Below are 13303 nucleotides of genomic sequence, written 5' to 3'. Positions count from 1 at the left end.
TTTATTAATTACTAAACAGTTGTTATTTAGAGCTAAAATTGTGTAATTTATACAAAAACCGAAATTGGGATTTAAAATCTGAATTCCAAACTGCGAAAAAGATCCAAACCTAGAGTTTATCTGGATATCCTCAGGAGATCAGAATCGTGATTCGGATTCACAAATGTCGGGTGGATTCAGATTTTTTGAAAACTGAACCGTACATCTCTACTATATGTAAGCTTATAATTGTTACACTTCACTTTATAGCATGATGATATTTGACTAATTAATATGATGTAATGTATACTTTATATAATTGTATAATTGTCAGACTTTACTTGTCAGCATGATTATAATCTTAGACTAATTTATATATTGTATTGTATACTTTATATTATTGTATAATTGTCAGACTTTACTTGTCATCATGATTATAATCTTTGACTAATTACTATAATGTAATGTATACTTTATATAATTGTATAATCGTCAGACTTTAATTGATAGCATGATTATAATTCACAGGATTCACCAGTTACATTGTGTAATTGAACAGTATATTAAAGTATCTTTGTCACGGCCAGGGTATTTCAGCATGGCGCTAGGCGAGTGTTACCTGTGAGGTCATTGTGGTGCTGGCTGTCTGGTGGCGGAGCTGGTGTCTGGCGGGGGGCTTTGGCTGCGCGCGTTGTTGTGCGGCCCTGTTGTCACTCTGCGCTGGTGAGGCCTGGCGGTGTCTCCGTTCCGTTTGGCATGGGCGCCGCCATCTTGCCTTCTGGCCATGTGATGTGGCTGGCCAATCCTGGTGAGTCACATGTTCCCTCCGGCCAGTAACAGCACAGCATGGAGTATTTAGGAAGGGTCAGTGCCTTCCTTCTTTGCCAGTGCAATGTGTATCTCAGCCTAGCTGAGAGGGAGTTCTCTGTGCTTTCCTGTTCCTGTGAATTCGCTGTCTGCCAGTCTGCCTGTCAGCTCCTAGCTCCCACTGGACTACCCCGCTTCCTCCATCACCCTTGCCCATACCTGAGTGCCTGAGCCTGCTGAAATCCTGCGCTTCAGTTCACTACTTGTATACCTGGCTTGTTTATTTTCAGTCCACTACCTACAACCTGGCTTGATTATTTTCAGTTTCACTACCTGCACACCTGGACAGCTCTAATTGTTTCTACTTGGACATTAACCCTTTTGCTCCCACCACAGAACTCTTGTGCACATTTATATATTCCTGGACTTTTATTTACTGCCACATTATATGTCTACTCAAGCACTTATTAAAGATCCTAGTTTTATTTTCAAATCTGCTTCTGTGATCGCTCCTGCTACCACCCCGGGTCCACAAACAACCCAGTACATAACAGTTTGCACTGGCCCCAAGGAGCCGGCCACGGATCAGGAGTCAGGAGTGGATTTGTTTAGGTGCATTTCTGGTCATTTAGAAAATCTGGAAAACATGCAGCATCAGATGGCTAAATTTCTGCAAGAGATGTCCAAGCGACAGGATAGTTTGCAAACTTCCTTTTCTACCCCTGAAGTACCAGCATCTACATCTGCATCAGCGTCTGGGAATACAGGAGGTAGATCATCTCCCCGCTTACATCTTCCTTTACCAAGTAAATTTGACGGCAATCCTAAACTCTGCCGAGGATTCCTAAATCAGTGTGACATACATTTTACCCTGCAGCCTGACAACTTTCTAACTGCAAGAACTAAAGTGGCTTATATAGTCTCTCTGTTATCCGGTCAGGCCTAAGAATGGGCTTCCCCACTCTGGGAGCGCTCAGATCCGCTGCTGGATAATTACGCAGGCTTTGTGTCATCCTTCAGGAGGATTTTCGATGAACCTGGGCGTACTGTATCAGCATCATCAAACATCATGACACTGAGACAAGGGGTCCATCCTGTCAGTCAATATGCCGTGCAATTTCAAATTTTAGCATCAGAGCTCAAATTGAATGAGGAAGCCCTCACCTCGGCCTTCTGGCATGGGTTGTCAGACCGACTAAAGGATGATCTAGTCACTCGAGAGCTTCCTACTAATCTGAACTACATGATTTTGTTGTGTATCAAAGTTGACCTACGCTTCAGGGAACGTCAGGCTGAAAAAAACAGAACTGACCGGCAAAGGTCATTTACCCCCTCCATTTCTACCCGACCCATTCCTTCTCCTACTGAAGAGGAGCCTATGCAGGTGAATCAAAAACACCTCTCCAAAGAAGAACGTCAGAGAAGAATGCAAAAGAACCTCTGCCTGTACTGCGGAGAGTCCGGTCACCTGCTGATCTCCTGCCCCCTTAAACCGGGAAATGCCAAATCCTAACTGACCCTGGAGACATCAAGTTAGGAGTTATGAACCCGTCTCCAAAAATTAAAGATTTCACGATTACCCTAGCCTTTGATCTTAAACCCAAACCTGTCTTTGCTACTGCTCTACTTGACTCGGGAGCAGCTGGAAATTTCATAACGTCTAGTTTCATAGATAAATTTCAGATTCCTTGTTTGTCTCTCAACCATGCCATCTCTCTGACTTCTATAGACAGATGCCCTCTAACTAACGGGATAGTCACCAAAGAGACTCAACCAGTATTGGTCCGAATTGGAGCACTTCATTCTGAGTCCTTAAAATTCCTGGTGATATCAGAGGCCTCTCAAGAAGTGGTTCTTGGTCTACCCTGGTTACGTCAACATAATCCCAGGATTGATTGGAGTTCTATGCAGATTCTGTCATGGGGTATGGACTGTCAGAAATCCTGTCTTCCAAAAATTCGACCTGTGAGAAAGACAGTTCCATTAGTTTCCTCTGCCATTCCCAATGAATATCAGATGTTCGCCAATGTGTTCTCTGAGCAACAAGCAAATATCTTACCCCCTCATAGGGAATGGGACTGTCCAATTGAATTGATACCTGATAAGATACCACCTCGTGGTCGTACCTATCCGCTGTCCTTGCCTGAGACTCAAGCCATGACCGAGTACATCCGGGACAACCTGGCAAAGGGGTTCATTCGCCCCTCTACTTCACCTGCTGGAGCTGGGTTTTTCTTTGTTGGCAAGAAGGATGGTGGTCTAAGACCATGTATCGATTATCGAGGCCTTAATGACATTACTGTAAAGAATCGATACCCTCTTCCCCTGATTACTGAGTTGTTTGATAGGGTCAAGGGCTCTGTCATTTTTTCTAAATTAGATCTGAGAGGGGCTTACAACCTCATTTGTATCCGAGCTGGCGATGAATGGAAGACCGCTTTTAATGCCAGAGATGGACATTTAGAGTATTTAGTAATGCCTTTTGGATTGTGTAACGCCCCTGCTGTCTTTCAAAGTTTCGTTAATGAGATTTTCCGGGATCTGTTATATGTTTCGGTTGTTGTCTATCTGGATGACATACTGATTTTTTCACCCTCTGTGGCTAAACATCAAGAACATGTTAAAGAAGTTCTGACCCGTTTGAGAGAAAACCACCTTTACTGCAAACTGGAGAAGTGCGTCTTTGGAGTGCCCAGTGTACCTTTTCTCGGCTATGTAATATCTGGCTCCAGTTTAGAAATGGACCCCAAGAAGGTACAAGCAATTCTGGATTGGACCCGACCTCAGACACTGAAGGCCATCCAGAGATTGTTGGGCTTCGCCAATTATTATAGACGCTTCATTAAGGGATTTTCTACACTGCTGGCTCCCATTACAGCCTTGACCCGCAAAGGTGCTAATCCTGCCCAATGGTCTCCTGAGGCAGAGTCTGCCATTCATCTTCTAAAACAGGCCTTTATCTCAGCACCAGTTCTTCGACAACCAGATCTGGACAGGCCTTTTTTGTTGGAAGTGGACGCATCATCTGAAGCTGTGGGAGCAGTCTTGTCTCAACGTTATGAGGACAACCGAGTCCATCTGTGTGGGTTCTTTTCTAAAAAATTCTCACCTGCCGAAAGGAACTACGCCATAGGTGAGCAAGAACTACTAGCTGTAAAGTTGGCGTTGAAGGAATGGAGATATTTGCTAGAAGGCGCCAAGTTTCCATTTACTGTATTTACGGACCATAGAAATCTCCTATTTCTCAAAAACCTCCAATATGTGAGTCCTCGTTTGGCCCGCTGGGCAATATTCTTTGCCAGATTTCAGTTCAGCCTGACCTTCCGGTCTGGAGCACTTAATCAGAAGGCTGATGCCCTATCGAGATCTCTCCTCTGTGATGATCAATCTGAAAATCAAAGCAATACCCCTGTCTTGGAATCAAGAGTTTTTGCCTCATTACAAGTTCAGCCTCCTACGGGAAAATCATTTGTGGCCCCGGAATTAAGGAAGCAGCTTCTCACTTGGGCACATTCCTCTCGCTTCGCAGGGCACTCAGGCACTCAGAAGACCTTGGAGTTCCTGAAAAGACACTATTGGTGGCCTTCTATGAAGGCAGATATAATGGAGTTCATCTCTTCCTGCTCCTCCTGTGCCCAGCATAAATCATCACGACAAGCTCCAGCTGGGGAATTGCTTCCATTACCTACTCCATCACGTCCATGGACGCATCTCTCCATGGATTTCGTCACAGACCTGCCAGTCTCGCAAGGTTTTAACACTATCTGGGTTGTAATAGACCGATTTTCTAAGATGGTCCACTATATACCGTTGAAGAAGTTACCTTCTGCCCCTGACCTGGCACAGTTGTTCGTCCAACACATATTTCGTCTACATGGCCTTCCTGCTGAAATTGTCTCTGACCGTGGTGTGCAGTTTACTGCAAAATTCTGGAGGGCTTTGTGTTCTGTTCTTCAAGTGAAGTTAAACTTTTCCACGGCCTACCATCCGCAAAGCAACCGCTCCACCGAGAGAGTTAATCAAGATCTAGAGACTTTCTTAAGAATTTTTATGTCATCTTCCCAGGACAATTGGGCTGCCTTGCTGCCGTGGGCTGAGTTTGCACATAATGCTTCCTACCACTCATCAACTAACCAAACGCCATTTCAGGTTGTATATGGCCTTCATCCTCATGTTCCCGAATTTCGAAGCCTGCCTGTTTTCGATGTTCCGGCCGTGGAGGACACCGTGCGGAATTTTGCTGCCATCTGGACTCAAGTACGGTCTGATTTGTTGAAGGCATCCTCTCGCTATAAGACCCAGGCCGATAAGAAGCATAGAATAGTTCCACGCATGCAAGTTGGAAGCCAGGTCTGGTTATCCACCCGGAATCTTCGTCTGAGGGTTCCTTCTATGAAATTTGCACCACGCTTCATCGGTCCCTTCTCCATAACAGAAGTCATTAATCCAGTGGCCTATCATCTACAGTAACCCCCATACCTAAAAATCCCTAATTCCTTCCATATTTCCTTATTGAAGCCCCTGGTTCTGAATAAATTCCATAGTGCTCTACCTGCTTCTCCTCGAGTCCAGACGGAGAGAGGAGTTGAGTTTGAGGTCGCCCAGATCTTGGACTCTCGTCTACGCAGAGGTCATCTACAGTATTTGCTGGACTGGAAAGGTTACGGTCCAGAGGAACGTTGCTGGACCGATGCTCATGATGTCCACGCTCCCGCGCTTATCAGGAGATTCCACTCTGCCCATCCGGAGAAGCCTGGTGAGTGTCCTGAGGCCACCCCAAAAGGGGGGGGTACTGTCACGGCCATGGTATTTCAGCATGGCGCAAGGCGAGTGTTACCTGTGAGGTCATTGTGGCGCGGGCTGTCTGGTGGCGGAGCTGGTGTCTGGCGGGGGGCTTTGGCTGCGTGCATTGTTGTGTGGCCCTGTTGTCACTCTGCGCTGGTGAGGCCTGGCGGTGTCTCCGTTCCGTTTGGCATGGGCGCCGCCATCTTGCCTTCTGGCCGTGTGATGTGGCTGGCCAATCCTGGTGAGTCACATGTTCCCTCCGGCCAGTAACAGCACAGCATGGGGTATTTAGGAAGGGTCAGTGCCTTCCTTCTTTGCCAGTGCAATGTGTATCTCAGCCTAGCTGAGAGGGAGTTCTCTGTGCTTTCCTGTTCCTGTGAATTCGCTGTCTGCCAGTCTGCCTGTCAGCTCCTAGCTCCCACTGGACTACCCCGCTTCCTCCATCACCCTTGCCCATACCTGAGTGCCTGAGCCTGCTGACATCCTGCGCTTCAGTTCACTACTTGTATACCTGGCTTGTTTATTTTCAGCTCACTACCTACAAACTGGCTTGATTATTTTCAGTTTCACTACCTGCACACCTGGACAGCTCTAATTGTTTCTACTTGGACATTAAACCTTTTGCTCCCACCACAGAACTCTTGTGCACATTTATATATTCCTGGACTTTTATTTACTGCCACATTATATGTCTACTCAAGCACTTATTAAAGATCCTAGTTTTATTTTCAAATCTGCTTCTGTGATCGCTCCTGCTACCACCCCGGGTCCACAAACAACCCAGAACATAACAATCTTAAATTATATTTGATGAAGGCAAGTTTTGTTTTTCAGGATCATAACTATACATTTTATAACTCTGTACAACAGAGAACACCAACAACCCACCTCCCACCATTTTGTAGTCACCCCCCCAGAGACGAGACATGTACTACACACCTTAGCTATGACTCTGTTAGTAATTTGGACAATCTATCTGTTCAGTTTGTAGGATACAGCTTCTTCCTATGGTCCTGTAATGTCCATAATGTATTTCTCTGTTGCATGGGGCAAGTGTGGAGGAGCATAAACAGCAACTAGGTAAACAGTAATCTAGGGTAATACATTTTTGTAATGATTTTAGGCATTGAATCAAGTTTCCCAGTTCAATGCATGCCCACTACCTCGGGTGGATGAACTAGTGGAGAATTTGGTGAGTCTGCCAAGGAGAAGACTGCCATTTTGATGACTGATGACCTATATCAATCTAAAATGCTTCAATTTGGCAGTCATGGTGCACCAGCAATGTTCCAGCATGCCATGGATTGTCTGCTGAAGCCACACCAGGGAACGCCATAGCTTATCTAGACGACATTGTTATATATACAGAAGATTGGGAAACACACTTGCCAAAAGTCCAGAAAGTGCTAAACCACTTAAGATGGCACGGATTTACATCTAATCCTGCCAAGTTTACAATCGGACTTTCAAAGGCCATTTAGCTTGGGTATGTGATTTGCATTGGACAAGTGAAACTGTAGAAAGTGGAGATGATTCAGTCCTGGCAAAGACCCTCCACCAAGAAACAAATGAGAATTTCCTTGGGCTGTTAGGCTATTACCACTGTTTCATTCCAAATTTTGTGTCAAGAGCTTTACCCTTAAATGAGACCATTAAGAATGCTCTTTCAGAAAGAATTATCTGGTCAAAAACAAATGAATTAGCCTGGGAAGATATGAGGATGACCCTGTGTTCCAAAACTGTGCTACAGGTACCTGATTTCCAAAAACCTTTTGTCCTGCAAACTGACATCTCCACGACAGGCTTAGGAGCTATTTTGTCACAGTCCATTGTGGGTTCTTACTGTAAGTAGAAAGCTATTTTCACAAGAAACAAAATGCACCATAGATGAGTGAGACATTTTGGTAATAAAGTGGGCAGTAGAAGCCCTGAAGTATTATCTGCTGGGAAGAGAATTTGTCTTGGTCACGGATCATGCACCTCTGGGGTGGATGCACCTCAACAAAGAAGTCAACCCAAGGGTTAACCACTGCTTCTTGACCATACAACAGTATAAGTTTGTAGTGCAATATCGGTCGGGTGTGCAAATAGAAATGTTGTCCTGGAAATTTGAAAAAGCTGATTGGTGTCGGCCCTTATGAAGAAATATGTGCACTTCCCCAAGCTTGGAAAAGTGAGAGGGGGGATGTGTGGTGAGAGGGGTTGCCTCAGGAAATGAGAGAGCCTAGATGGTTCTGAGAGCATCCAATTGGGGGTGTTAAATAAGCCTTCCCATGTGTTAGATAGCTTACTACTACTTACTACATTTGTTTCAAGACTCAAGCCAAAAGTATTAAAGCCTTGGTGGACTCAGGAGCTGCCGGAAATATTATTTCTGAATCTTTGACACAAGAACTGGGAATTCCAGTATTACCTCTACCAAGTAAACTGAATCTTTCTGGCATAGATGGCAATATTATCTATGGAGATGTAATTTCTTCAGTTATCCTACCAGTTTCACTCTGAATAGGATGCTTATATCAAGAGGAGTTTGAATTCTTAATTTTATCAAAAACTACCCATGCTGTGGTGTTTAGTCTGCTTTGGCTTCAAACGCACAACACTATGCTGAATTGGTCCACCATGCACAAACTTGCCTGGGGATCCAATTGTTTCCACCAGTGTCTTCCTCATGTTGTTCTAGTGCAAACCCAATAAGTCTCTGCAAAATCTTCTCCGGTGTTTTCTACGTCTGATAAATCAATTCCGAAACTAGACTCTCATTTGCCAGAACCATATCAAGATTTTTCTGATGTTTTTGTGAACAAGCTGTAGATTTAGCTCCTGGAACAATACCACCCCATGGCCGTATCTATCCTCTGTTGGTTCTGGAAATAGCTGCCATGTCTGACTATATAAAGGAGAATCTCACCAAGGGTTTTATACAGCGATCTTCTTCTCTTGCTGGGGCCAGATTCTTCTTTGTGGAGAAAACATATGGGGGGCTAAGACCCTCTATAGACTACCATGGGCTGAATCAAATCACAATAAAAACAGATATCTTTCAACGAGTTTTGTGAAGCATCTCTTGTCCCTAAGTTGACCTCTGTGGAGCCTACAACTTGATCCACATAAGAGCAGGAGATGAGTGGAAAATCACTATTAATACTCGTGATAGCCATTATGAGTACCTGGTGATGCCTTTTGGGTTGTGTAATGCACCAGCGGTATTTCAGACTTAGGTCAATTAAATTTTTTGAGATGTCCTCTATCAATTTGTTGTAGTCTATCTGGACAACATTTTATTTTTTTCTGAGAACCTCTAGTCCATTTGCCTACATGTCAGAGAGGTTTTGTCCCGTCTTTGAGGCCATCTTCTGTATGGGAAAATCTCCATATACCTTTTTGATTATTCTTCTGTGCCAGATTTGGGGAATATCTTGTCGGGAAATTCCCTGCAAATGGATCCGGACAAGCTATATGCCATCTGGGACTGGTCCCAACCTAACTCATTCAAAGCCTTTCAACGATTTATTGGCTTCTCTAATTATTATCTGAGATTAATTTTAAACTTTTCTACAATTGTTGCCCCAATCACAGCTCTCTCTAAGAAGAGTGCTAACCCGTCTTCTTTGGCCTCTTGCAGCAGTGGCTGCTTTTCAAGCTCTTAAAACAGCTTTTTCAAAAGCTCCAATTCTTCGCAAACCACAACCTGAGAAACCCTTTATGTTAGCAGTTGATGCCTCAGTGGGAGCTTTACTGTCACAAGTGGTGGAAGATGGAAGGAATCACCTATGTGGTTTCTTTTTTATTGTAAATATTTGCCATAGGGGACAAAAAATTGTTGGATATGTGATTGGCACTAGAGAAATGGTGACACCTTTTGGAAGAGACTAAGGTGGTACATTTACTAAAGTGAGAGATTTTAGAAGTGAGTTTTAGAAGAGATGTTGCCCATAGCAACCAATCAGATTCTACTTAACATTTTACTAGCACCTTCTAGAAGATAATATCTAGAATCTGTTTGGTTGCTAAAGTCAACATCTCTTCTAAAACTCACTTCTAGAAACTCTCACTTTAGTATATTTAGCCCTAATTTTCCTATTACAATCATCACCGATCTTAAGAATCTTCTATATCTCTAGACAGTTCATTGTTTGAATGCTAGACAAGCTCGTTGGTCTGTTTTCTTTTCCAGGTTTGATTTCAAGGTCTAATTTGTCCTGGTATACAAAATAAAAAAAAACTGATGATCTTTTTTGGTCCTTTCTACCTCTGCAGGAAGAAAGTAAACCAACCTCAAGTTCGTCTGATTCTGGATCCTCTGGTTTTTGCTCAACTCAACTTCTGACTCACTTTCCTGACAATATCATTGTAGCACCTCAGTTATGTAAGAACTTATTCACTTGGGCTCATGCCTCCTTGTTTACTGGCCACTCGGGCATCCTCAAGACTTTTAAGTTTTTACAGCACTCTTACTGTTGGCCCACTATGAAGAAAGATGTCTGGAATGTTATTATTTCTTGTTCCAAGTATGCCTTGGCACTTGCAATAAAGTTATAAGTCCTTTGCGTCCTCTGCCTATTCCTGATGCTCCTTGGACTCATCTGTCAATGGATTTTATTTATGAGTTACCACCCACTATGGGACATAATACTATCTGGGTGGTAGTAGATTGATTTTCGAAGATGGCACATTTTATTCCCTTGGCTGGGATTCCTTCTGCATCAGTTGGCCAAAGTGTTTATCCGTGACATATTCTGTCTCCATGGACTACCCAAGGAGATAGTGTCTGATCGAGGTGTGCAATTTGTGTCCAAATTCTGGAGGGCTTTATGTGCCTCTTGTGAAATTAAACTGAAGTTTTCATCTGCCTATCACCCGCAAACATATGGACATACAGAGAGGGTGAATCAGGAATTGGAGATTTTTATTAGACTCTTCGTGTCCTCATCTCAAGATGACTGGGTCAATTTATTACCTTGGCCAGAGTTTGCCCACAAGTTTAGGAGCCATTCCTCTTAACATTCTACTTTGTTTTTTGCAGTATATGGTAAACATCCAAGTATTACAGATTTTAAAGATTTACCTCCCATGGAAGTACCTGCTGTCACAAATCTTGTGAAATAATTTTCTGATATATGGAAAAAAATTCACTCCTCTTTAAAGAAAGCTTCTAGTAATTACAAGAAGATCACAGATCAAAAATGTCTTGACATTCCTCTTCTGAGAATTGGAGTATGGCTGTCAACCAAGAACATTCGGTTGAAGGTTCCAAGCATGAAATTTCCTCCATGCTTCATTGGATCATATTGCATTCTTAAAGTTATTAATCCAGTGGTGTATAAATTGGAGCTACCTTCTCAGTTAAAAATTTCCAACACATTTCATGCTTCTCTTCTTTGACCATTAATTCTTAACCAACTCCAGCGTTCTCCAACCAAGACACCTCAAGTTTATACTCAACTGGGAATCAAATTTGAAATAGAGAAGATCTTTGAATCTCAACACTGGTTGAATCATCTTCAGTATCTGATTGATTGGAAGTGGTACAGACCTGAAGAACGGGCATGGATCAAAGCATCTGATGTCCATGCTCCACAGCTGGTTTTAGTTTTTCACTAGAAATTTCCGGATAAGCCTTGTAGGTGTCCAGAGTTCACCCTGAAAGGGGGTTAACTGTCAGGTTGCGGCCTAGGATTGGCCATTACTCATCTCAGCACTGGCTTCCCCTGACCTCTCAAGTGGACATACACCAGGTGTGGCGGTAAGTGATGTGCTGAGAATTATGCTTGAGGTCCACTAGGACATCCATGTGTTGCTGCGTGATTTGGTTCCTGCGGTTACCGCCATGGATGCAGTGATGACAGTTTACATCACCTGATTAGCAATTCACCCAATGGTATCATTGGTTGCTGTTAATTGACACTGTCCTCTGTACCTATTTTCTACCAGTTCTGAGGTGATGACACTGCAGGAAATAGTCCAATTTCGAAGAAAAAATAAACATTATATGTCTTTTATCTGATGCATTACGTTTCCTTGGCCAAATACTACATCTACGGTCCTCAATGCTGCCTGTTTCTTTGTGCTTCTTCAAAAGAGCTTGACACTGTCCTCTGTACCTATTTTCTACCAGTTCTGAGGTGATGACACTGCTGGAAATCTTCCAATTTCAAAGAAAAAATAAACATGATATGTCTTTTATCTGATGCATTAAGTTTCCTTGGCCAAATACTACATCTACGGTCCTCAATGTTGCCTGTTTCTTTGTGCTTCTTCAAAAGAGCTTGAACAACACATCTTGAAAACCCAGTCTGCTTGAAATCTTTGCCTGGGAGAGACCTTGCTGATGCAGTATAACTACCTGGTGTCTTGTTGCTGTGCACAGGCTTGCCATGGTGCATGACCTATGACATGAAACGGTTTTCCCCAACCTCACCTTTGTAGCAGTTTAGCTGTTCCTCACCCAGTTTGAAGCCTGCTACACAGCTGTTTCAGCTAATGATTGTGTTTCAACCTACATATGAAAATTATGATAATTACCACCTGTTTGGTAAGATTAGTTAAACATACACCTGACAATTATCCTACCAAATCCCTGACTTTGTGCAAGTATACCTAGAAAAATGTAAGCTGTTTTGAAGGGAAAGGGATGTCACACCAAATACTGGTTTGATTAAGATTTCTCATTTGTTCATTCACTTTGCATTTTGTTAATTGATAAAAATAAACTTACATTTTTTAAAGCATTCTTATTTTGCTGCCTTTTTTCCATACCTGCCTAAAACTTTACCACAGTGTTGTGTAAATTCTTATGTAAATTGTAATGTTGATCTTGACTGTGGGGGCTTTGTGTCATTATTTGTATATATATATATATATATATATATATATATACATATGAAAGAGATGGCACTCAGAGTTCTTTCAATGAAGGTGAAGCAGTGCTGTGCTTTATTCATCTCATTGACATTTCGGGGCCACTTGCCCCTTCACCCCTTCATCAGATTTCACAGATCATCTGTGAAATCCTGACGAAGAGGCAGTTGGCCCCAAAACGTCGATAAAATGTATTACTGAATTAAGCACAGCACTGCTTCACCTTCATTGAAAGAACTCTGAATGCCGTCTCTTTCATATGTATATGGTGGGGACACCGGTCCCTGTAAAGGAGGGCACATGAGCAAGCATTACACATGGTTTTCAAAGAGTGAGTGACAGATCACTGCTATATATATATATATATATATATATATATATGGAAAGCTGGAACTACATAAAATACATTGAAAAAGCCAGACCAACATAAAAATCCAGAAGGATGGGAAGAGCCAGAGAGGGAGGGCTGGACCTATAGGGTCCTCAGGGTTTGATAGACATGGCGGAGGAGGGGTTTTGCACAGAATATGGAAATTTGGATAATAATGGTGGGGCACAGGCAGGGAAGGCTGGAAAAGGGTGGCACTGGTTTGGAAGGGTGGACTTGGGTGGCACTGGGCAGAGAATGCTGGTTGGACTGGGGGAGCAAAGTACAGGGAAAGCAGGCTGGTTTGCTGGACTAGGGAAACTCAGGGAAGGCTGGCTGGACAGGGGGGGATAAGTGCAGAGAAGGCGGGCTGGACTGGGTGGGGGAGGTTAGGGTTAGGCACCACTAATGGAGGGTTTGGGGGGGAGAGGGGTAGGTATAGAAAACTCATCACCCCTGCTGGGATCTTCTACCATCAGGATGCCGCTGTTGGGATTTGAATCA

The sequence above is a fragment of the Taudactylus pleione genome, unplaced genomic scaffold (assembly GCF_031769625.1).
Source record: "Taudactylus pleione unplaced genomic scaffold, aTauple2 ptg000108l, whole genome shotgun sequence".
Classification (NCBI taxonomy): domain Eukaryota; kingdom Metazoa; phylum Chordata; class Amphibia; order Anura; family Myobatrachidae; genus Taudactylus; species Taudactylus pleione.
Note: the sequence above shows the minus strand (reverse complement) of the source record.